At 41.0% G+C, this 26793-nt stretch overlaps 1 protein-coding gene across 1 annotated transcript in view; it reads left to right on the top strand.

The window, feature by feature from the left end:
- The first annotated feature begins 3362 nt into the window (after window positions 1-3362).
- The window catches only part of LOC138739179 (uncharacterized), a 448454-nt gene continuing 425023 nt past the window's right edge, over window positions 3363-26793 (top strand). Inside the window, exon 1 of the mRNA XM_069890736.1 lies at window positions 3363-3463. The gene's annotated coding sequence lies outside the window, so the exon portion shown is untranslated. The remainder of the gene's footprint in view (window positions 3464-26793) is intronic.

Here is a 26793-nt window from a genome sequence, read left to right on the forward strand (position 1 = left end):
AGGCCATGCCCTCTTCACTCTGCTATCATCAGGGAAAAGGTACAGAAGCCTAAGATGAGCACTCAGTGGAACAAGGACAGCTTCTTCCCTGCTGCCATCAGATTCCTGATTAATCAATGAACCAAAGACACTGCCTTACTTTTCATGCTCTATTATATTTTTACCTTTTATAGTAACGTAATAAGATAGTGGTAATATGAATGCTTGCACTATGATGTTCCAGCAAACCACCTAATTTTGTTTTTTGTTCATGACAATAAATCCTGATCCTGATTCTAGTCTGAATGTCTGCCAGGCTGATAAATGCAAAGAGAAATAACCATTAAGATGTTGTTAAGTCTGGACTGATTGCTAAGGTGGAAACACCCAAACCATTCAACATTCTCACAAGCCCAGACATTTCCAAAATAATATACCTTGCACAATAATATTCTAAACACCAGGATGGCACTTTTGTAAGGGAACTGCGAATCAAATCAATAACACAGAGAAAACAATTTCATAGATTACAGTGAACATCAAGTTTGATACAACTATGGTTCATTGGATGATGGGGTTAGGGCTACATTAATCAAATATTCTTGAGTGTGCTTTAGTATTCTAAAGGGCATTCAGGGTAAACTATAGAAAGAGTAGAGAGAGTTCATTTTACCTCTAGATAATTCTGAAGTCAAATTACATGTGATCTCAATGACAATAATGAGTTCATTGTATGTACTGTGCACCAAAATTCTTCTTTACTATAGCAAAAGAATCAACTACTAAACAGACCAAAATGACCACATAGTAAATACTTGATTTAATTAAAAAAAATGCAACAAAGCAAACAATATACAAAAATAAGCCAAAAAAAGGTTATTCTGATTCAAAAGAAAAGTGACTTAGCAGTATCATAGACAATCATTTTCTGGTATCGGAGCAGTCCATGATTAGTTTAACAAGTGCAGGTTCAAGAGTCTGAAAACTGTTGGAAAAAAAATCTGTTCTTGAACCTAGATTTCAACCTAAATCTTCAGATTTTTGGATCTTCAGCCCAAAGGTAGAAGTGAGAAGAGGTTGTGACCAGGGTGATGTAGGTCCTTTATGATATTGGCTACCTTTTTGACACAGTGCTTCAAATGGATGTAGTCAATGGATGAGAGGTCAAAGCCTGTGATGGACCTGACCATATTTGCTATCTTCTGGAGTATTCCATGTTCTGGTGTAGTAGAATTCACAAACCAGGCTGTGATGCAACCACAGCCTGCCAGTAGAAGATTGATTGAGAATTTAATGATATGCCAAATCTCCTAAAGACTCTTGGGTTCAAAATTATCTGGAGTTAGAGAGAACCACACACATGATTAACATCAGGTCCCACTGCACATGGTCCCAAAGACATCAGGGGGTTGGAGGCCCTGCGGAGACTACAGATGGCTAAATGATGCCACAACTCCAGACAGGTACTCGATCCCCCATATCTAGGACTTCACGGCCAACCCTCGCAGAGACTTTGTTGGTGCACCCACACCCAGAATCACAAATGTTACTCTCGGTTGACGCTTCTGCCTTGGCGGTCGGGGGAGTACTGTAACAGTGGCTGGATGGGCAGTGGCACCCGCTGGCCTTTATCAGTAAGTAGTTGCGGCCACTGGAGCTTAAATACGGTGCATTTGACTGGGAGCTCTTGGCGCTGTCCCTGGCCACCCACCACTTCCGATACTTCTTGGAGGGAAGAACTTTCACTCTTTTTACCGATCACAAACCCCTCACTCAAGCACTGGCTATGGCCAAGGACCCGTGGTCGGCCAGGCAACAGCACCATCTGTCCTACATGTCCGAATTCACTACAGACATCCGGCACCGGTGGGCAAGGGCAATGTAGTTACAGATGCGCTCTCCCACCCAGCCATCAGCACACTAGCTCCTGGCCTCGACTATGCACAACTAGCGCAGGCCATCAGCACGATGCTGAAACTCAAGCTCTCTGGACTGCCATCTCAGATCTCCATCTCTAGGATATCCAGCTCACTGACTCTGCCAGCCGCTGCTCTGTGACACCTCCACTGGATCACCACACCCGGTAGTCCCTCAGGAGTGGAGGGCTAGAGTTGTCAGCTTTATTCACGATCTCGCCCACCCCTCAGTAAACACTACCGTGCATATGATTGTGAAGAGATTTGTCTGGCTTGGCCTCAAGAAGGAGATGGCAGCGCTAACCTGCAACTGCATCAGGTGCCAGACATCTAAAGTCCACAGGCACACACAAGCCACTGTTCAACATTTCGACACAGCAATGCAGAGGTTCCAACATATCCACGTGGATGTCGTGGGTCCCTTGCCGGTGTTCAGGGAGTTGCAGTAGCTGTTTATCATAATGGACAGAGCAACCAGGTGGCCAGAAGCCATCCTGATCCATGAGGCATCAGCGGAGACCTGTGCAAGAGCCCTGGTCAGCCAGTGGATCGCTCGTTTTGGCGTGCCGCTGCACATCACGAGCGAAAGAAGCACCCAATTTACATCCGCACTATGGTCGCAGCTGGCAAGGCTTTTAGGAGTAACACTGCACCACAGCATGGCCTACCACCCACAGTCTAACGGGTTGGTATAGAGAGGTTCCGCCGACACCCGAAGTCCACTCTGATGGCGAGACTTTCTGGCCCCGACTGGGTAGACGAGTTGCCCTGGGTTCTCTTTGGGATTAGGACAGCGCCCAAGGAGGACCTGCAAGCCTCATCAGCAGAAATGGTTTACGGCGTGCCACTCTCCCTGCCAGGCCGGGACAATGTTCAACAAAGGTGAGCTGCTTGCGGACCTCCGTAAATGACTGGGCAACCTAACCCCACCGCCCCCATCGCACCCCAACACCCGACCATCCCATTGACCAAAAGATCTGGATGTGGCACAACTTGTGTTCATCCAGAGAGGACCACAGAGGGCCCCACTGAAGTGCGCATACGAAGGGCCATACAAGGTTCTCCGGCAGTTGGGTGGGACTTTTACTTTAGATGTGGGGGGAAGGGAATAACTGTTTTCTGTAGACTGCTTAAAAGTTGCTCATTTAGACTTATCACTGCTGCTGAAGACGGTTGTGCCCAAGCGCCAGGGCTGGCCACCAAAACAACAGGATGCGTAGCTGGTGCTGGGGTGGGGGGGGGGGATTTTGTGGTGGCACATATCCTCATGGTGAGCTGGCCCTGCTTGTATCGCCACGTGGTGGGAAAGCCATGGGAAAATGGCATTATCAGAGGTTTCTCTCTGACTCCAGCATCCCTTCCAGCACGTACTCTGGGCAGCGATAATGACGTCACAATGCACCAGGTGACTGAGCTCATGCTGCTCTTAAATAAAAACAGTCATTAACGACCATTGGTGTGGTAGCAGTGATTTCCTTCAGCTCCTGCAATCGCCACAGTACCTCAGTTGTGGAAATCCTGGAACAACAAATCTCTCTCTGCAAACCTCCAAAGAACCTTCCTGAGTGGTAAACATTTACTTTTGAACTCCAAAGCCTGGTGAACTTTATACATGTTAAATTCTGCGCACAGTATAAGAATTGCCTGCAAACAGTGAACTTGGGAGAATGAGAAGTGAGATTGAACTGTGAACCAAAGCATTTTTCTTAAATTTACACACACATCATACACATGCATTTAGAATTAGAAGGGGGTTAATTTGGGTTAGTTAAGTAAATAGAGATAAGTTAAAGTTTGATTCTGTTTTCATGTTTAAAGATAATTAAAAACAACTTTTGTTTAAGTAACCATTTGTGGTGGTGAATATCTATTGCTGCTGGGTTTTGCGGTCCTTTGGGCTTGTAACAAGGGACTTAAAAAATTAATTTTTCAATAGGATAGAATCCTATAATTTGCAATAAAATCCAACAACAGATTATTTTAAAAACTTCCATCAACCTGACAATTTCATAAGTTTAACCATTTGTACACCATGGTGATATTAGACATACGTCTGTATTGAGGAAGGCTGGTAATTATTGCTAATTAGTGCTAAATTTAAAGATGTGTGTAGTTTATCTGATATTTCTACTGGGAATAAAACTAACACTGTTTATGTTATTTTCATGAAGTTTCTTGGGTCTGAGGTTATGCATTAGATTTTTAATTCTGTATTTGTGTGGGATCAATACTTATTAGTAAGTAAGTAAGTAAGTAAGTACTTTATTGTTGTCGTGTAAGAAAACATGAAAATTTAAAAAAAAACATGACTGTGGTACTCACAAATACAACATACAAGAGCATTTAAAACAAGAAAAACAAGAAAAAAAGCAGCATTAAACCAATATTAAAATACACTAATTGGCAGAGTTTAATTCTCAAATGGGTCTGGGATAGAAACTGTTCGTGAGTCCTGGGTGAGTAGAATCCTTAAGGATATTGGCTGCCTTCCTAATACAGCAAGATCGAAATAAATCCTCCAAAGGAGACAAGGAACACCTCATGAAATTCTGGGCTGCATTGATAACCCTCTGAAGATTCTTCTTATTTGCTGCTTTACAGCTGGCAAACCACACAGGAATGCAATAAATCAGCACGCTTGTAATAGAGCAGCAATAGAAGGACACCAATAATTTCTCCTGTAGATTGATTTTCCTAATGATTATCAGGAAATGGAGACGTTGACGTGCCTTCTTGACTATAGCGGTGGTATTAATAGGCCAAGAAAGATCTCACTCAAATACGTTCCAAGAAACTTTAAAGTCATAACCTTTTACACAGTCCCCATTAATATACAATGAAGCTAGGGCCATCTTCCTCCTCCTAAAATCCATTACGAGCTCTTTCATCTTCAAGGAATTCAATACCAGATTGTTTTCCGAGCATCCCACTGACAGTCTGAGGACTTCGTCCCTATACGCTGACTCGTCACCCCTTGAAATGAGCCCACCCACAGTTGTGTCATCAGCAAATTTTATGATGGTATTAGAGGAATACTCGGAGACACAATTGTAGGTAAAAAGAGAATACAACATTGGGCTCGACACACAGCCCTGTGAGGAACCAGTGCTAAGTGTTAGAGTGGGAGAAATAATGAGTGCCTATTTTCACAGTGTGGAAATGGTTTGTTAAGTAAGTCCTTGATCCATAGACAAATTGATCTGGAAAATCCCATGTCAGTAAAAGCAGAACAAAAGTCCCTAAAAAGCAACCTTACATAGCATCCCTGTTGTTCTAAGTGGGTCAATGCTAAATGAAAAGCAATGGCACTAGCATCCACAGTGGACCTATTAGCCTTGTAATCAAACTGATGTAGATGGTAGGTGAATGGGAGACTGGCTTTAATATACTGCAAAACCAGGCTCTCAAAACATTTCATAATAACCAGTGTTAAAGCAACATGCCAATAATTGTTGAGGCCCTTGATAACCTTCTTCATGGGCAGTGGAATGATTGTAGCTGCCTTTAAGCATGGCAGAATGATAGATTTTGACAGGGACCTGTTGAAAATCTTCATGACGACCTCAAATAAATGGTTCACACCATGTCTGATACACCATTGGGGCTGGCGGCTTTCCTTGGGTTAGACCCTCTAAGCACCCATCCCACCTCATGTTCTTGCATATGTTCATGATGTGGACAGAGGTAAAAATGACAGTATTTTCCTATGTTCTCTCTGGATTCAACAGCTTAGAAAATTAATTCTTATAATTCTCTCACTTTTAACCCAATAGAGCACAGAAGTGAAGTGTTCTGAATGTTTCTGCTTCATTTGGAATGCAACACAATAGCAACATTTTACTTGAAAGAGATGCTACTAACCCTGCAATTCTATTAACCATGTATTGATTTAGTGCTGCTCTTGGATTAAAAAAAAAATTGTTTATAGTTAGGCCTCTATCCTGTTTAACATAATCCATTAAAAGTAAATAATAAAATCAATAAATTATTCATGAAATCCTAAGTATTTTCAACATAAGAATAACAATTCATGAAACAATTAATTTATGCCACAGACAATTAATGTTAATTTGACAGCACAATCAGGTTATTGAATTTTGACCATCAGTGTGAATGGTTTTTATTTGTGTCGAGGTATTAGTGCAGTTGCAGTAAATTGTCAAACAATACACGACTGACAAATTTGTACTTTAAATTTATGAACAAGACGATGGAAGACCTTCATTTCATAGTGAAAATCATCAAATTTACCAAATTTGTACTTTAAATTTATGAACAAGATGATGGAAGACCTTCATTTCATAGTAAAGAGCTCATCCTTTTCTGGATTCTTGTTGGAGGGTTATTCTTTATTTACATGGGTAAATGGGTGCCTTATTGCTACCACATCCTTGCAGACAAACATCTGCCCTGTCATTCAAGTTGATCAAGCAGTGATTATCCAGCTGTTAATTATTGTTAAAACATCCTTGCCATGCAGTTGGAAACTCAAAATCAAAATTGATAGATTTTGATGCACCAGGCAGTGTGCACCCAGGAAGATCTGAAGTCATTTTGGTGTGATGAACATCTCCAGAAGGAGCAAATGTTAAAAACATTACCCTTGATCATTTGCTAACTTCACTCATATGTTGAAGATTTAGATGTGATCTGACTTTCCAGAATATGAATCAGAATTTATTGACATGAACAAGTTGTTATGTGGCAGCGACATTCGTATAAACCACCTTACAACAAAAAAAAGGTAACACAGAATCTCTAAAAGTTGAATATGCAATTAATTTAAAATTCTGATATGAAGAGTGGAATGAAAAATTTTTAATTGTTTTCATATACTATTACTAATAACCCTCAACTTATTTTCTTTGTTGGCATATTATAGCTTTTTACATAGTCTATTCTTTACAAGGCATCGTGTTCATCTTCGCTCGTGAATGATGATGATCTTTCTCTGTATTAAATTCACTTTTGAACATTAATCCTATTTAACATTGTCATGTAACTAAATGTAATCATTTTAGTTTATGCTTATTTAAAGGTAAGGACCTTGCTCTCTGGGATACTGCAGATCTGACATTTAAGATAACGGCCAATATGTGAGATCCATTACAGTTTCTTCTCTCTCCTTTTCCACATACAAACATGCTGGGCATATCCTTCATAATCCCAATACTTAATTTCCTTCATTTCAAAGATGTTTTGTTCCTTTGCTCAAGTTCTCTCTCTCTCAAACTTCCCTCATTGACCTTCACTAAGATTCGTTTACACCTTATCCCAGGAACAATCTTGGCTTCTCTGTATTTGAGAGATCTAGTCCTTGCCTCATTTTAAAACCAACTTGTTCCAACAGTCTTTGATCTGAAACATTAATTCATTTTCTCTTTCTACAGATGCTGCCTGGTCTGCTGAGTACTTCATACAATTCCAGCATTGTTAATGGGTTTGGGTTTTTTCTATACACATCATGCATTGACAGAAATTACATTATATGCCTGGCTAATGCCGGGTATGCAAAGGGATATCAAATGGCATGCTGGCATATGTTTTGATGTGAAACTCACAAGACACTGCAGATGCTGGAATCTGAAGCCAATGTGTTTGGCTTTGGTTTTGATATTACGTATTCTCGACCTGCACCTAGCACTGCCATTCAGAGTTGAATACTCAAAGGAGAATCGCTGACTTGGTCCTCTGACTGCATCTCTTCTTCAGGTGGGTTCTTTTTAAATACTTTGCCTGGATATTTCCCCCCCCTTGCTCTCACTGAGATGCAGGTTTAGCAGAACAAACTCAGTACCTTGGAACTTCAGGCCCTAACCTGATTGTGCGCCCAAAACCACTACCCGTCTTTGTATCAACACCCACCCTGCTTGTGTCTTCACTTGCTGATGCTGTTCTGTTGTCTGCTAATCTTGTCTGTTGCTTTAATGCCCAGACCAATCTAACTTCTCTTTCTCATCCACACACATCCTGATCTTCTTCTAATCCTTCCCCATGATTGCACTTTGCAGCAGCATCTCTTTACATGCAGTTCTGATCGGATTCTGTAGTTTAGAACTACAGAAGCTAAAACACACAGCCTCAGATGCCAACATACCAGTAAGTAACATTGTGTTAAAAAAAGGTTGAAAAAGCTAGCAATTAACAGAAACAGCAAACTCATGGAGACCGTGGGTGATTCAGGCAACGGGAATACCGTCCCTTTAAGAAAGATCCAAGCAGGTGGATGCAGAGGTTGGGGAAGAGGGGGTGGGGGAAGGGGTTTATGTTAAACTAAAACTTCAGATTCTGAAGCCTCAACTCTCTATCATCTTTCTGGCTAATGTAGCCTTGAGAAAATAAACTTGACAAACTGGCAAATTTGTAGATGGCAATTATCCATAGCCATATAGTCATTGGTGTAGAGAGTGTGGAGCAGTGAATTAAACATACTTCCTTGAGGTGCGTGTGTTGACTGTCAGTGAGGATGAAATGTTGTTGGCGATTTGCACTGACCGTGCTCTTCCAATTTGGAAGTCAAGGATGCAGTAACATTAATGTCTCAGTCCTGACTTGGAACATCTGGTGACCAGGTGTCACCCATTTTAATTGCAGAGGGAGTTTTCCACTATCATCCTTTTTGCAGTATACATTACGCACCAGGCTAACATCAGGCTGGCACTGGAGAGGCCAGCAACAACCACAAAACAACACAGCATGATGCCATCTAAATCATTGTCAGGTAGTTCAACCATTCCAGCCTAAAGTCTCTGACAAACTACCATCAACAAATCACCTGGGCAACCAGAGGAGCCAAAATACTTAACCACTGACACACCACCAAGAATGCCTATCGAGCCATCACACGCCCACATTAGTCTGCTCACCTAGTTGCACTTCTACTCCTCGTACACAAGCAGAGACTGAGAACGACAGCACCAGTAGTGAAGACAATAAAAGTATGGTCAAGAGAGGCAGAGGACCATCTGCAGGACTGCTTTGAATTGATGGACTGGTTCAGGTTCAAGGATTCGTCTTCAAATTTGAATAAATATGCCACAGCTGTCACTGACTTCATCAGCATATTTGTGGATGAGTGTATGCTCAAGCGTACATACTGTGAATACCCCAACCAAAAGCCAAAGATGAACCAAATGATTCACAGCCTGCTGAGAGCTAGATCAATAATGTTTAAGACCAGTGACCTCAATCTCTACAGGAAGACCAGGAACAAACTACAGAAGGCTATCTTAACAGCAAAGAAATTCCAAGTGAGGTTTGAAACACAATCAGTTACAAGGCAGCTATGATAGGTTTGCAGGCCATTACATCCTACAAGGCAGATTATGGATTGATGTAAGAAATATTTGGTTGTAGTTATGGGAAACCTCAACTTCCCTAATATTGACTAGCACTTCCTGAGTGCAACAGGGATAGATGAGACTGAATTTGTCAGGTGTGTTAAAGAAGGATTCCTAACATAATATGTGGACCAGCCTGCAAGAATAAAGGTCACACAGGATCTAATTTTGGGTAATGTACCTGGTCAGGTGGTGGAACTCTCAGTGGGGAGCACTTTGGTAAGAGTGACCATAACTCACTGACATTTAGCATAGCTATGGATAAGGATAAAAGCAGACAAAATGGGAATGTGTTTAATTGGGGAAGGGATAATTATGATGGGATGAGGCAGAACCTGACAGAAATTGGAAACATGTTTAAAAGTGAAGTATAGAACCACTATGGTGGAAATTTAGGGATCACTTGTGCTGTGTTCATTTTTCACAATGAGACAGGAAAAAGGTGTGAGTAAAAGGTAACCGTGATTGATGAAGCAGATGAGGCAGCTAGTCAACATGAAGAAGGAAGCATACATTAGATATAGGAAGCAGAAAACTGGAAGGGCTCATGAGAAGTATTTGTTAGCCAGGAAGGAGCTTAAGGAAGGACTTAGAAAAGCGCAAATGGGACATGAGAAGGCCTTGGCATGTAGGATTAAAGAGAACCCAAAGGCATTCTATGTATATGTGAAGAACAGAAGGATGATGAGAATGAATGTGGAGCCACTAAAGAATAAAGGAGGTAACGTGTGCCTGGAGGCTGAGGAAGTTGGGGAGATCCTATATTAATATTTTGCTTCTGTATTAACAAATGAAAAAAAATCTAGATCAGGGTGAGGTCAGAATAGAACAGACTTTTTGTGCTGAACACTGTTGAGATTAAAAAAGATAAAGTTTTGGATATTTAATATCAAGATTGTTAAGTCCCGGGGCCAGATGCAATATATCCCAGGTTGCTGTGGGAAGTGAGGGAAGAAATAGCTGGGGCAGTGACTATGATCTTCGAGTCCTCTTTGGCCACAAGGGAGGAGTTGGAGGATTTGAGAATGGCAAATATGGTCCCCTTGTTTAAAAGTGGTAATAGGGAAAATCCTAAGAATTAAAGACCAGTGAGTCTTACATCAGTGGTGTACAAACTATTGGAAAGGATCCTTAAGGATTTTTAAGGCTCTCTAAGCACTTGGAGAAGTACAGTTTACTCAAGGATAGTTAGCGTGGCTTTGTGAAGGGAAGATCTTACTTCATGAGTCTAATTGAGTTTTTTGAGGAGATAACACAAGACATTGATGAGGGTAGATATGGACTACATGGATTTTAGCAAGGCATTTGACAAGTCCCCGAAGACAGACTTGTTCAGAAAGTCATGAGACATGGAATTCATGAAACCTTGTCTGTGTGGATGAAAAGAAAATAGGCTTGCAAGTAGAAAGCAGAGAGTAGGAGTGAAAGTAAAACATTCTGCCTGGAGGTCAGTGACTAGTGAAGTGCCACAAGGATCTATTCTGGGACTGTTACTCTTTTGATCTTTATAAATAACCTGGAAGAAGAGGAGGAAGGATGGATAACTAAGTTTGCAGATGATACAAAGGTTGGAGGAGCTGTGAATAGTGGTGAAGTTTGTCATAGGTTATAAAAGGATTTAGACAGGATTCAGAGTTGAGTGGAAGAATAGCAGATGAAGTTCAATCTAGATAAGTGTGAGGTGATGCATTTTGGAAGGACAAACTAGAATGTTGAGTTATGTAGGAGTGTGGATGAACAGAGGGACCTTGTGGTCCAAATCCATCTATCCTTCAAGTTTGCCAATCAAGTTGATGGGATAGTTAAGAAAGCCTATTGGATTTTAGGCTTTATTAATAAGGGGATTGAATTCAGGAGTTGAGACCTCATCAATCTATGGTGAGACAACACTTAGAGTATTGTGTTCAGTTATGGTCAATCACCTCATTATAGGAAGGTTATGGATGCCAAGGAGAGGGTACAGAGGAGATTTTCCAGAATGTTGCCTGGATTGGAAAACAAATTTTATGAGGCAAGGTTAGGAGATCTGGGACTTTTCTCTTTAGATGGTAGAAGGATGAGAGGAGACTTAATAGAGGTCTACAAGATTATGAGAGGCATAAATTGGATGGAGAGCCAGCACCTAGTTCCAGGGCAGGAATAGCAAACACCAGAGGACAAAATGAAGGGAGGGGTGACATCAGGAGTAATTTGTTTTACTCATAGAGTTGTGGAATGATTTGCCGGGTATGGTGGTGGCAGCTGAAACATAAGGGGCATTGAAGAGACTCAGACAGGCACAGGGTAGGGAGGGTTTAGTTTTTTAAAGAAATATTTGGGTTGGCACAACATCAAGGGCTGAAGGGCCTATGCTGTGCTGTAGTTCTAACATCTCTGCCACACTGACAATCAACACAGGCACAGTTCAAAAATGTGTGCTTAGTCCATTGTTCTACTCTCTCTACACCCATGACTGTCTGGCCAGGCTCAATTCAAATGCCATCTACAAATTTGCCCATGACAGCACGGTTTTTGGCAGAATCACAGATGGCATTGAGGAAGCGTATACGAGTGAGATAGATCAGCTAGCTGAGTGGTGACACAACAGCCTTGTGCACAATGTTAGCAAAACTAAGGAACTGATTGTGGACTTCAGGAGGGTGAAGCGAGGAGAACACAAATCAGTCCTCAATGAGGTGTCAGCAATGGAGAGAGAGTAAATAACTTCAAATTGCTGGGTGTCAACATTCCTGAAGGTCTATCCTGGGGCCATCATATTGATGCAATCATGAAGAAGGCAAGCTAGTGGCTATATTTAGTTAGGATTTTGAAGAGATTTGGTATGTCACCAAAGGCACTTGAAAATTTCTACAGGTGTATTGTGGAGAGCATTTTGACTGGTTCTATCACTGTCTGGTATCAAGGAGCCAATGCACAGGAGAAGAAAAGGTGACAGAGTTTTGTGAACTTTGCTAGTGCCATCATGGGAATGAGTCTTCACTCCATAAGGATATCATTAAAAAGTGGTGTCTCAAGAAAGCAGCCTCTATCATCAAGGACCCTCACCATCTAGGCCATGGCCTTTTCTCACTGCTATCAGTGAGAATGAGATACAGGAGCGTGAAGACATATTCAATGTTACAAAACAGCTTCTCTTTTGCCATCAGATTTCTGAATGGGCGATGAATCTATGGACACGACCTCACCTTTACTATTTTTGCACTATTTAAAATTTTTTGCTATTTACAGAATTATAAATTCTAGCAATGTTGCACCTTGTTTTGCACAATACTGCTGTCAAGACAAGTTTTGAGACACATGTTCCTGACAATAAACCTGATTCGGATTCTGATCAGCTAACATTGCAGAAGCACACCTTTGCTTTACATCCAAACTGTGTTGAGTGTTTTAGACCTGATATGCAATTACTAAAATAGTTCTCCGTGCCTCACAAAACTGGTCTGAACCCTGTGGGCAGCTTCAGCTTAGCATGCTCATTGAGGAACGTCAAACTCCATATTCTTATGCGTGAATTTAGTGTTTCATTTTCTTTTATATTGATTTACGTAAATTAGGTGTTCGTGTTAACCAAAGTAAAATCACAGAAATGCTGGAGGAACTCAGCCAGTCTCGCAGGGTCCATAGGAGGTAGAGGCATTTAACTGAGGTTTCAGGCCTCAGCCCTTTATCAGGGTACATGTTCACCTTCCAACTTCCTGTTGGATTTATAAAATATAATTTTGTTTGCTTTGAAAGGACATATTAAATGACATGAAACAGCTGAATTAAAAAAAAACACATATTATAAAACCTGCCATATATTTTCCATACTCTGATAAAGGGCTCAAACCCAAAATATTGGCTATGTATTTTTACTTTCGTTATCTGAAGGACAATGTTTGTTCCACTGAGTTTCTCCAGCATTGTGTTTTTATATTATAAATCTTGTTTATTTTTTCTCCTTCCATACACTATAGGGCTGTAAGTTTACATGGAAACCTCCTGCTATTAGTTTAAGCACAGTGCTGCCAGACCAGTGGCATAACTGCCAGGGGTAGTGTGAGCAGGGGGAATGACATTCCCCCTAGGCACATTTTTTTTTCCAAAAGTGGCATCTTCAGCCCAGCAATGCCCGTGGCCCTCACTCCCAGGGCACATAGTTTTGAACTGTGAGACCATGGCATCTGCCGTAGATACCGTGGTTTCACAGTTCAAAACAGGCGCTACTGATCTGCTCTGCCCTCTCTTTGTGCATGCTCTCCACTGACTGGGCTATTAGCTGGCATGGATCACAAACACAAGGCACAAAAAGAATTTAATGTTCTAACAGTAAATTGGGGAAGGAAGGAGAGCACGAGAGGTGAGAGCTCTGAAAAAATTGTTTGTTTTATTTAAAAACTGAATTGATTTTCAAATTGTGCTCCATAGTTCAGGTGGGCTGATGGAAGGGTTCAGAGTCGGGTTTTGTCAAGCTGGGAGCTCCCGACAGCCAACTCCAATCCCTTCCCTCAGCCTACACTGGAGCTCCTGATGCTCAAGTCATGACTTCATACCCTTTCCTGTCCCCTAAGCCTACCACACATGCGCACTGGAGTCCAGTTTGTTTATGTGGTAGTGGCAGTGTTAGCGTCAGGAGCTCCAGTGTGCGCCTGCAGGCCGACTGCTGAGAGGAGGGCTCAGAGTCAGGCGTTGGGTAGTCCAGAAGCTCCTGACCCCCGAGTCAACTAGACACTAAGACATAACTTTTGTTATATTATGGCAGACATGCTCTGACATTCTCCCATTTATCAGTTCATCTTATTGTGTGGGTCTGTCCCTTGAAGAAAATCCTGCCTGCAGGATTTAAAGATTCTGTGAAACTGAGCTGGCAGACATAAGACATCGCATTCTGAAAATGGATGTATTTGAAGAGAAGCAAAGCAGTGTCTCTAAAACACAGGTGCAGAGACCATGTGATCAACAGATTAAGATGAATACTATGGTGATGCTCTTATGCTATTGGTACTGAATCTCTGTGTATGGCCCGCCTCCTCCCTGTAACTCTTTCCCCTGAAATTTCCCCAATAAAGGTGATTACGCCCGAACCCCTCTATCAGTATGAATCTTGGAATCGGGCCAGCAATAGGAGCATGTCTCCAGTCTTATGGTAATAAAAGCCTGTCACCTAGCAACTCCAGTCTTTTGGCATTATTAATACTGTATAAGGTTTATTACCATAAAGTTTTTTTAAAACCACAATGGACAAGCTAGATATCGATCCACAATCGCCTGAAGCTCCAGACTGCTTTGAGTTCTGGCAACACTGTTTTAATGACTTTCTGCACGCCTCCGCTCAAGTCATGGGTTCTGACAACAACAAGCTTTACCTGCTGTGATCGGGGGTCTGCCACCACGTCTACGCGATTATCAGGGGCTGCACGCCATATGAGGATGCTATGAATAAGCTCCAAAGCCAGTACAGACCCAGGTCATCTCCTGGCCGCTTGCAAGTAACAACCCAGTGATCCCCTCAAGGAATACTTTTGATGGAAGTGGGATGCATTGTAAATAGCTCATGCTATACTTGGCTTTGGCTTTGGCACAAATTCTCTGGCCAAAATCAACCAATGACTTCATAAGGACCCTCTCTAATATAGGTGATAACGGTTATCGATCTTAATTGAACAGTGACACAAATTCCTTGCTGTAATGCAGTGTCAGGCCAGTCTCCGTGACCTCCTTTCCAGCAACAATGTCATGTGACCCACAAAACCCCAATTTATGACAATACTTTACTGTCATTTTGGTCACTTGAGTTCCAACCAGTGAGGTTATGATCTCATTGTGTTCATATGGGATCTAGTGTTTCAAATTATGTGGTCACAACAATTGTTCATTGCACTTTGAGTAAAACAGAAGGGATTAAACAAGGCAGACAATGAAATTTTAAATACCTGTATGACCAACAACATCATTTTATTTAATTTTGCGAAGTAAATCTTACAAAATTGGGCATACTTTAAAGCAACACTTCCAGTGCACATCTCAGATGTTTCAATTAATTTATTCTGAACTTTCCTGGCTTGTTTATTTTAATTTAATCTGGTCTCTGGGACATTTGGCATTAAAGGATCCACTGCAGTGGTTTTTAAACTCTCCCCCAAAATTCACATTCCACCTTAATCATCCCTATGCCGTAAGTACTCTGTAATTAGTATGGGTTGGCTTAAGGTGGTATGTGAATGGAAAGGAAAAAGTTTGAAAACTACTGTTTTAATCATACCGAATGTATACGGTTTCATAACTCCAAAGGAAATGGGCCAATGACATTTTTTCTCAAGCAAAATTGTGACAGAGTATATAGATATGTTTTTGGGAGATAAATTGGGAAAGGTATGTTAGAGTAGGTCACATATAAACACTTTAAAACAGATCTTATTTGAAACACTGGAGCTCTGCTAATGCTAGACATATTGGCTCCACAGCTTTTGCAAGAGTCTTGGAGAGTGCTCAAGAGACTTCACTAATGGATTGTTGTTTACAAAAGGCAACAGATGAAAGAACTTGTTGGAGCTGCAGATTATCTAGATATGTCCTAAGAGGGTCTGTGGCTTTTCAAGCAGAGAGAGTCAAACAGGTTTTCTCTCAGAGAGTGAGAGGGAGAGAGTGATCACTTCTGCAGTGTTACAGTTGGTAACAGAAGCTGGGAATGGAACAGAACAAGCTGGCAAGCTTGTGGAAAGCCCCATTTGGAAGACGGCCTGGTCAAAGCCCTTGTGGTTCATGCAAGAGGAGAAGACTGGCTATCTAATGTTTCACTTGGAATAATAGAAACAAAAAGGAACTCTGTGATGACCTGAAAGAAAGAGGTTATCATCTGGAGAACCTTGAAGGGGCACGTTTTACCAGCAAGACACTGAAGTGGCTGATGGTAGTACGTCAGTTGTGGTTGTCCTGGAATAACAAATCTCTCTCTGAAAACCGACATGAACCTTCCGGAGCAGTAACCATTTACCTTTCAAGCACCAAAGCCTGATGAACTTTATAAATGTTATATTCCGTGCACAGTATAAGAATTGCCTACAACCAGTGAAGGTGGAGGAATGAGAAGTGAGATTGGACTGTGAACAAAAGAACTTTTCTGAACTTACACCCATACATTACATACACATGCGCTTAGAATTAGAAGGGGGTTTAGTTAGGTTAAGTTAAAGTTTGATTCTATTTTCATGTTTAATGATAATTAAAAATGACTTTTGTTTAAGTAACCATTTGTTTTGGTGAATATCTATTGCTGCTGGGGTTTGGGATCCTCTGGGCTCATAACAAAATATTTCAGTAACAATTGGGTATAGAGGAGTGATTCTCAACCTTCCTTCCCACTCCCATACCATCTTAAGCAATCCCTTACTAATCACAGAGCTCCTTTGGCTTAAGGTGGAATGTGAGTTTCGGGGGGCGTGGCAGTTTGAAAACTACTGATCTACTGAGTTGTCAGAGTATACTTGTTCCACAGCTAGCAAGTTTGATTATAAATTGTAAGAGGGCCTGAAAAAGTTTATAATCTTAAAATTCACCAGTTGAGTTGATTAGTTAAAGCAATGTGTAATTCCTCTTAGTCCATGAAGACAATAAAACCAAAGTTTCTTTTTAAATTACAGTATACAATTGCTCATTTGAAACATAGAAAGAATTCTATAGATTCTTAGAACAAATCTACAATGAAAATTGTAAACTTTACCTCCATCTAAATTTCGGAAGGTGAAGTCAAGATGACACCCGAAGCTATGATGACTTATGGTGATAGTAATAAAATCAAATTTGAACCTCACTCTGAGAATTATATATACATAAGTATTGGCGATGCTTTAATTGATGCACTTGGAGAGAAAGGGCACAGCCTGTCAAATGTTTGATGTTTACTTTTTGTAATTATTATTTAGCTAATAAAAATTCAAGATTAAAGATGCAAGATTCAATTTCTTATCATAGTAATAAAAAAGCATCTTATTATATGAAATTCCTTTTTGCTAGCTGCAAGACAGATCAATTTGTCACTGACAGAAATTGCCTAAACACCCCTTACAGTCGTACATTCAGACATACAATCAGAGAGAGAGAAGCAAAAGAGAGTCACCAAGTGTTTGTAGATTCACCTCCAGCAATTCCACAGCCTGCACAGCCACTGTGAGTCCAGTCCAAACCAATGGCAACCCAAGCTCCAGATCCAAATCTCGAACATGGTCAGGGACCTATCGGCACACTTGGCATCCCCTCGCATCCCGGTTCTGATATCTGGTACTCCTCTGGTCAGTTTGAGCCATTCTCCAGCAGTCCACATCTTGGCATGTCTCTAGACAGCAGTCTCCAGCAGCCCGTAGCATCCATGGTTTCCTTGCCTCGAGTCACCAGCTGCCCACTGCATAGCCTCCTCCCTGGTCCACCTCAGTGGTCACATCCCATGGGTTGTCTCTTCCACTTCTCCTTCTCAGATGGGTGGTGATCTTCCTGTCCTCTGGTGCCCTGTCCAGTCCTTTGCATCCCTGGAGTCTGCAGCCCCTCATGGTTGCTGCCGATTAATAAGCACTGCCATCTTGGGTGCAGACCCCGAGGTCACGGGATCTCAAATAAAATCACTTTCAGCTCCCTCAACAGGCTGTTCATAGCCCATGCAGAGCCAATGGCAGTTGACTGAGTGTCTGGATCCTGTGGGAGCTCTGCTTCCACACCAGCAGGATCACTGCTGCTTCAGTACCTCTGGCAGTGCCATCATCTTCTGTTCTACTTTTACAGAACTATCCATTTTCATTTCGAAAGGAAGCACTAAAGTTTAAAAAGAATTATGTGAATTTTTTGGGGGGAGGGAGAAATGTGGAAAGGATTTTTTTTTGTTTTAATCATATTTCATTTGAACACCACTGATGGTGGATATTGAGGGATGAAAAAGAGGCAAGAGTCCATTAAGAGGAGCTCAGTTCCATGGAAATGGTGAAGATTGCGGCAACTACTGGACCACAGATAGGGTATTCATATTTCTAAAATTTAATTGTACAACACATGATTTCATTGCATAATATTTGTGGTCGGCTAAATAAATAAATAATGCTTCTGAGCACAAAAATAAACAAGTGCAAAAAAAAACAAAGGCAGAATAGATGCAGTAAACAAGTTTGTGCAGTTGTCATGATGTTTGATGAAACCCAGGCGGGAAGGGTTCCAGCCACACTTAGCCATATGAATCTCATCTAGTTGTGCTGTGTTTAGTCCATTTCACTAGAAACATTGAGCATGTTCAGGTGGTGGAACATTGTATGTGTGTGTGTGTGTGTGTGTGTGTGTGTGTGTGTGTGTGTGTGTGTGTGTTTGTGTGTGTGTGTATGTGTTGTGAGTTTGTGTGTTGTGAGTGTGTGTAGTGAGCGTGTGTATAGAGAGGATGTGTGTGTGTGTGTGTAGTGAGAGCGTGTGCATGTGTGTACAGTGAGAGTGTGGGTGTATTGTGAGTTTATGTAGTGAGAGAGTGTGTGTGTGTTGTGAGAGACTGTAGTGAGTGTGTATAGTGAGTTTGCATAATGAGTGTGTGTGTGTAGTGAGAGTGTGTGTGTTGTGAGTTTATGTAGTGAGAGTATGTGTGTGTGTGTTGTGAGTTTATGTAGTGAGAGTGTGTATGTGTTGAGTTTATGTAGTGAGTGTGTGTATTGTGAGTTTATGTAGTGAGAATGTGTGTTGTGAGAGATTGTAGTGAGAATGCGTATAGTGAGTTTGTGTAATGAGAGTGTGTGTGTCTAGTGAGAGTGTGTGTGCTGTGAGTTTATGTAGTGAGAGTGTGTGTGTTGTGAGTTTGTGTTGTGAGTGTGTGTGTAGTGAGAGTGTGTATAGTGAGTTTGTGTAGTGAGAGAGTGAGTGTGTGTTGTGAGTTTGCATAGTGAGAGTGTGTCTGTGTGTCTGTGTGTCTGTGTGTGCACGAGCTCTGGTTGCAAAGCGTGTGTGTGCACGCATTTGTGCACAGTTGAAGCCGTGGTGCCTTTTTTATGTGCTCTTGCTCTCTCTAACATTAAAACTTGGCTACATCCTTGGCTAGACCATGTATTTCAAAAGCCCCTATGATGCATAAATGACAAACATGACAGCCTGAATCAATTTAAATGCTTCAGCATTTTTAAGAAAAACTCAACAAACTATAAAGTTTAATAAAATATTTTCCAAATTGTAAGTTTTGTGTATGTAACCTTTGTAAAATAAATGTTTTGGGCAAACATGTCACTATCATTAAGTTATGTTATTAATCAATACATTAAATCACTATTAAGCGCTATATACAGTTTGACAGGATGCAGTATGTACTCAGTTCAGAACAATACAAACTTAAAACAAAGTAATGAAAATAGGCCTCAAAATGTAGAAATATTTATTAAAAATACCAGTTCAGACATTTATTGGGTATGCTTCAGGCTTCATTCTATCTTAAGGAGATAAACACAGCTTATCCAAACCACAAGCTCTCAACCTGGTGTAAAGTCACAAGGGAGGAATTCAACATATGTTTGATGGTTTTTCCATGGCAGGATCAGTTAAAGACCATTGATTTTTTTTTTACGTTATCTCTCGCACATTAACTAAGCCAGAAATATTCCCGATGCTTTATCGTTGCTTAACTTGAATCAGTCATGATATCTACTTTAAATTTTCAAATCCAGTTCTACATTTGTAGTAGGTGGATGACAAGCTCTGCAAGCTCTGTTGTTTTGCCCTGGCATTGAATAGTTTAAGCTGCAAATGTCATGGATCAGAAAATTTTCAATTTTTAGTATTTCTGGAATTAAAGTTTGGTGTTTAATTCAAAGCCGACGTGAAAGCAAAAGAAAGAACATACAATGAAGCAAAAAATAGTGGAAAGATAGAGGATTGTGAAGTTTTTAAATACTTACAGAAGATAACTGAAAAACTTATGGCCTTAAACTACAAAGATATTGTTGTCATTTGGTAGCATAATTAGGAAATGATGCTGCCTATGCACCATTGCATTCACCCTCCCAACGCAGTAACCCATTCTCCAAACACAAAGCTCAATTTGTCTTCAGCTCAATTCAAACTAGATTGGAATGCAGACTGTGGCCAGACACAGAGAAAGGGTCATTTTTAAAATCAAAGTTACAATAGTGACAAGTAATATGTTAACCAGTGGATTGACTGTGAACTCATATAAAGTATTGTATGAATGCAAGTTCATTCCTTCTCAATCATCTCCTCGCAAAGGAGGTTAAAGAGAATGTTGCCGGGGTTTCAGGGTTGGAGTTACAGGGAAAGGTTGAGTAGCTGGGACTTTATTCATTGGATTGTAAAGTTGAGGGGTGATTTGATAGAGGTATTCAAAATTATAAGGGGGACTGATAGAGTCAATGTAGATAGGCTTTTTCCATTGAGAGTGGACATTTAAACAAGAGGGCACAAATTGAGAGAAAAAGGGAAAAAAAAGTTTAGGGGAAACACGAGGGGGAATTTATTCATGCAGAAGGTGGTGGGAGTATGGAATGAACTTCCAACAGAGGTGGTAGAAGCGAGATTGATGTTAATACTTAAAGAAAAGTTGGATAGGTATATGGACGGGAGAGATATATGGGGTATTAAGGGCTGAATGTTGGTCAGTGGGACTAAGTGGGAGAAATTATCCGGCATGTACTAGAAGGGCCGAACTGGCCTGTTTCTGTGCTGTAAATAGTTAAAAGGTTATGATCCAGTATTTTAGTAAAATCAGAACTACAGAACTCAGAAAATAATGCCAGTGAGTCTCTGCAGCATTACTGGATAACAAATAATGGAGTATAAAATATGGGAGAGAACAAATATGAAGTGCTGCATACAATTTTGGTCTTCATATTTAAGGAAGGATATGCATTATTGGAGACAGCACAGGAAAGATTTAGCAAGATGATCTTTGAGATGAAAGGAGAAAACATAAAGAAAGGATGACAGCCTGAGCACTTTGACTGTGCCCTCAGTAGGGCAAAGACCGCATGTTTTCATCAATTAAGGCTGTCTGCAACACATCCCAGGATTTTATTATTGTCATTTTAAGATGAGGGAATGTTTTGTTTCATGTGTTATGTCTCAAACCAGCAATGACAGAAGACAGTTCAAAAGGGTTAAATTTTAACTCTATATTTATTAATGACTATTAAAAATATAATGTCTTCTTAACACAATAAACTATACTATAAGTATCTATAGCAAATATACAGATATATATTTATAAACAGTGTGTGGGTGAAAAACCCCACAAAAAGGAAAAATCTCCCAAAACCCCATGTCAGTTAGTCAAGTAAGTCAGTCCACAAAAAAAGTCCCAGAATTCAATCTCAAATTTCAAAGGACATCGTATTGAATGCTGGATAGAGAAATGACTGGTGGTGTCATTCAGTAAGCTCATCAATCCTCATTTATGAGACATATGCATTTCATACAGCTATCAGTTGCCCTTTGCCTCTCCAACTGCCACTTGAACTGCCATTCTACCACACCAATTGCCATTCCAACTTCCATTCTGCCACTCTAACTGCTGCTCTCTGCTTCGCAGCTGGATTCTGCCTTTGTTTTCAAAAATATCCAAGCAATTGGCCAGTCAGTATTCAGCTGTACCACAAGCTGCAGAGTTCATAACAGAAATCCATCCTTTATAATGACAGTCCACAGTCCAAAAGGTCAGTCCATGGTCCATAACAAATGAATGCACAAAAAAATGCACATTGAAATAGTAATATTTAGGTTAAGTTCAAGCTATATTTTGTATAAAAATGCCTTAGTGAAGTAAATTATGGAGTTAAAATATTGTATTTGAATTCTTAATAAGTTAGTTGTAGGTTGGTCTAGGGTGACACACAGGTCAGTACATTTACAGATATACCATTGAAATCAGAAAGAGTGTTCAATTTTGGAGTTGATGTGTCTTGGAAAGACAGAGCTAATGGATTTTAAGTGCATCTTAATTATTCAAGAACAATGGAGTGTTTTCTTTATTAAAAACTGAAGTATCTAAGTACTCAATAAGAACTGCTGAAAGAAGCCATTTGTTTTTAAACTAAGCCCCTTAAGGCCTTTTGAACAATATAAATGAAACAGAGTCACATGAGTGATGTACTTAACACTTGAAACAGAAATGAGAAAATCTTTCAGAGTCGTGTCATCTATGAAGATCACATAGTTTACAAGAAAGTAGATTTGGCAACTGCTTAAAATTCCAATAACTGACTACGTTTCTAGGAATTAAGACTGACCTCATTGATGATGTCATTTTATATGAGTTTAAGGGTGTGTGTGTATATATCTATATCTATCTATATCTGAAGGCAGGGGCATCTTTAACCCAGAAGGAAAAGAAGATTGACAGTATTCCCTAGAGAAGGAGGTGCTGTTCTAAGAGGCTTTAAAATAAACCAGACCACTTCTGACAGTCTCATTTTATTATTAGAAGATAGCCACATTGAGGGCAAGAACTCCAAAACTCTTAAAAGCTAAAGGGGAGCTGAAAATCACCTGTGCGAGAGTTAAAGAAGAAATCTCTTCCTGGGGAAATAACTCAACAAGATTTGTGAGTTTGAATAGTCTAAGGACTAAGTCGGTGTTAACAAACCCTTCATTATTGCTTTAAGCAACAATTTAAAATAACTTAATGTTTCATAATCACTTCTGAACTACAATTTAATGGACCTTTAAGTTCAACAAGACTTTAAAATACTGGGCCTTAAAACTAACTTTTCAGAATCAAGTTTAAACCAAAAGAGTTTGGACTTTAATGCACACACATCTGTCTAATTACATTCATGCATAGTGGGGTTAAGCTTAGAGTTAAATAGGTTTAGAGTTAAGTGGGAACTGTTATATGGATAATAGTTTAATAAAAAAAAAGTATTACTTTGAATTTACCACTGATCACAAATATTTCATTGCGATCCTGTGTTAGTACTAGTGGGTCGATTAGTTCATAACAACATCAACCCCACACTAAAATTGACCATCAAGCATCCATTACCTATTTTATCACATCACCAACAACTTCCTTTCCCCCATGCACCTGCCCCCATAGATTTGTTTTCAGCTGCAATGTTGCTGCATTGAAAGCTGATGTTCTGACTTTTCCCAAAAAGACAGTCAATAAATATCTGTCCTACAATTTGCTTTGGGTTTCTATCCACTGTTACTGAAACTTAGGTTTTCTTGTCTCTGATGAATGAATGTAGATTGTATTTTAAAGCCCTTGTTTGCTGTGGCATAAGTGCTTCACTAGTAATTAACATCAATTAATCTCATTTCAATTCATTTATTTTAAACATAGTAATTCTATCTGCCAATTAATTGACACTAATTTGTGCACTTAATGCAGATTTCACGAATGTATTGCAAGACTACCATGTGCTTTAATAGTTAAAAACACAGCTTAAATAATAAATTAATTCATTCCGTTTATGTTTGTGTCATGTCTCAAGTTTAACTGCTCAAATGAATGTGGTTTGCATTGATAATGAGTATCCAGGGATGTCAGGCTTCAAGTATACTTCAAATATACTGTACGAGTGCAGTGGTCATTTCTGTAAAGAACATACATCATGTTGGGTCTCCCACCTGTTGATACAATAATGTTTGCCTGCCCTTGTGTACATGTGTACTGTTTTCTGTTGTTCTTTATTCCAGCTCAGTGCAGAATTTCCAATCAAACCCACAGGATCTGCCCTCAATCATGCCTTGGACATATTGCTCTAGGTTCAAGATCAATTCCCTCCACCCCCAATGGCTATCAGATTCTTGAACCTTTCCATTTGATTCCAGCCATAACACTACTCCAGAATCAATAAAGATCTGTCTGTGCTCTGGGAATATCACGGTTTTTTTTTGCATTAACTGTAGATATTTATCTATCCCTTTACTTTTTTTTATTCTTTCATGTGATAATTTATACTTTTTAGTAAATTTTACATATCTGTGGAGCAGTAGCTAGTAAATGTAATAATGCAGTTATACATTGCAAGAAGCAATAACAGGAATCATCCATCTGGTCCAATTTGAGCCTGCTCTGCCAATCAAAAAGATGCTGACTGATATGACCACGGATTTTGTTCCACCTGCCTGTTATTTCTGCATAATTTAATTCCAAAGCTATTTATTATGCAAACATCTATCAAACTGTATCTTAAAAATATTAATGAGGCAGTCTCTACTGTTTCCTTGGACAAAGAATTTCTCAGACTTCACTACTCGTTTGGGGGGAAAGCAATTTTTCCTCATATCTGTCCTAAACCTACTCCCATCAATTTTGAGGTTATGTCCCCTAGTTCTGGTCTCACATACCATGCAAACAACTTTCCTGCCTTTATCATCTCAATCCCTTTCATGATTTTATATTGTACTTATGTGGATGTCAATAAATTCTTATCTCAAAGTTGATTTTGAAGTGGGTTAGGGCAGCACTGTTACCAGCGATTGAGACATAGGTTCAGATCCCACACTGTCTGTCAGGAGTTTGTACATTCTCCCTGTGTCTGCGTGGGTTTTTCCTTGGGTCTCTGGTTTCCTCCCACCTTTTGAAAAGTACTGGGGGTGTGGGTTAATTGGGTGTAAATTGGGCGGCATGGATTCATGGGCCAAAATGACCCGTTGCCATACTGCATGTCTAAATTTAAAAAGGCACACAACCATGCTTAATCTCAACTCTGTCGTAAAACTGAATATTTGCAAAATTATTACATATTCTGCATATAAAAAATATGAAAGAAATTGTAGTGCACATCAAAAGAACCAAAGACTTGTTGATTCAAATCAAGGCTTTTATTAACTAAAAGACTGGAGCATATCACAAGTGGGTCGACTAGTGCAGAATGACCTGGTCTGGCTAGGAGCAATCCTTTAAGACCTGCCAGTAGGTGTGGCTACACTCTCTGCCAATCACAGTCATCCTACACTACCATCTGTACATATGTACACATACACATTGGTGATAGAATCTGTACTATCACATTCACCCCTTCTTTGAGAACCGACCCCAGGGTGGATGGAGGTTAGGGGCTGTACCGGTTAGGGGGTCTGACCATCTGGCATGACCACCGTGGCGCTGGGATTGGGGTCGCCGGGGTCATGCTGCCGGCAGGCCTGTAGGGTGCGGCCACTGCTTCGTTCATTTCCCCAATGGCGTTGTTGACAGACTGGCCTGAGCTGGTGGGGTGGTGCTGATCCCTCTGTTCAAGCACATGACCTGAGGGAGAAGGAATAGGGGGAGGTTGGGTTAAAGGCACTGCTGCACCTGATCCGGCTTGGGCTAGGTCCCTTACCGAGACTGTGTCCTCCTGTCTGTCCGGGTACTCAACGTAGGCATTATGCGGGTTCGCATGGAGCAGAGTCACTCGGTCAACCAAGGGGTCATTCTTAGAGTACCGGATGTGGCATCGTAAAAGGACTGGACCGGGAACCATGAGCCATTCCAGTATGGTCGTACCCGACTCGGATTTCCTCGGGAAAGAGAACATCCTTTCATGGGGGGTGGCATTGGTCGTGGTGCATAGGAGGGAGCAGATGGAGTGTAGGACACTAGTGAGCACATCCCGCCAACGAGAGGTGGGGAGACCTTTCGACCGGAGGGCAAGCGTAACCGCTTTCCAGACGGTGGCATTCTCTCTTTCGACTTTCCCATTTATGCGTGGGTTATAGCTGGTGGTTTTGAGTTTTGTGTGCCCGATGGAGCTGTGGGTGGGCTGGTAGTCATGGTGGGGAGCTGGCTGATGGAGGACCTCAGTTTTCTTCAGGCTGACTTCCAGGCCAAACATTTTGGCAGTTCCAAACATTTTGGCACCATTTCATCGGATGCAAGGATCGACAACGAGATAGACAACAGACTCGCCAAGGCAAATAGTGCCTTTGGAAGATGACACAAAAGAGTCTGGAAAAACAACCAACTGAAAAACCTCACAAAGATTAGCGTATACAGAGCCTTTGTCATACCCACACTCCTGTTCGGCTCCGAATCATGGGTCCTCTACCGGCATCACCTACGGCTCCTAGAACGCTTCCACCAGCGTTGTCTCTGCTCCATCCTCAACATTCATTGGAGCGACTTCATCCCTAACATCGAAGTACTCGAGATGGCAGAGGCCGACAGCATCGAATCCACGCTGCTGAAGATCCAACTGCGCTGGGTAGGTCACTTCTCCAGAATGGAGGACTATCGCCTTCCCATGATCGTGTTATATGGCGAGCTCTCCACTGGCCACCGTGACAGAGGTGCACCAAAGAAGAGGTACAAGGACTGCCTAAAAAAATCTCTTGGCGCCTGCCACATTGACCACCACCAGTGGGCTGATATCGCCTCAAACCGTGCATCTTGGCGCCTCACATTTTGGCAGGCAGCAACCTCCTATGAAGAAGACCGCAGAGCCCACCTCACTGACAAAAGAAAAAGGAGGAAAAACCCAACACCCAACCCCAACCAACCAATTTTCCCCTGAAACCACTGCAACCGTGTCTGCCTGTCCCGCATCGGACTTGTCAGCCACAAACGAGCCTGCAGCTGACGAGGACATTTACCCCTCCATAAATCTTCATCTGCGAAGCGAAGCCAAAGA

Source organism: Narcine bancroftii, chromosome 7 (genome assembly GCF_036971445.1).
Source record: "Narcine bancroftii isolate sNarBan1 chromosome 7, sNarBan1.hap1, whole genome shotgun sequence".
Classification (NCBI taxonomy): domain Eukaryota; kingdom Metazoa; phylum Chordata; class Chondrichthyes; order Torpediniformes; family Narcinidae; genus Narcine; species Narcine bancroftii.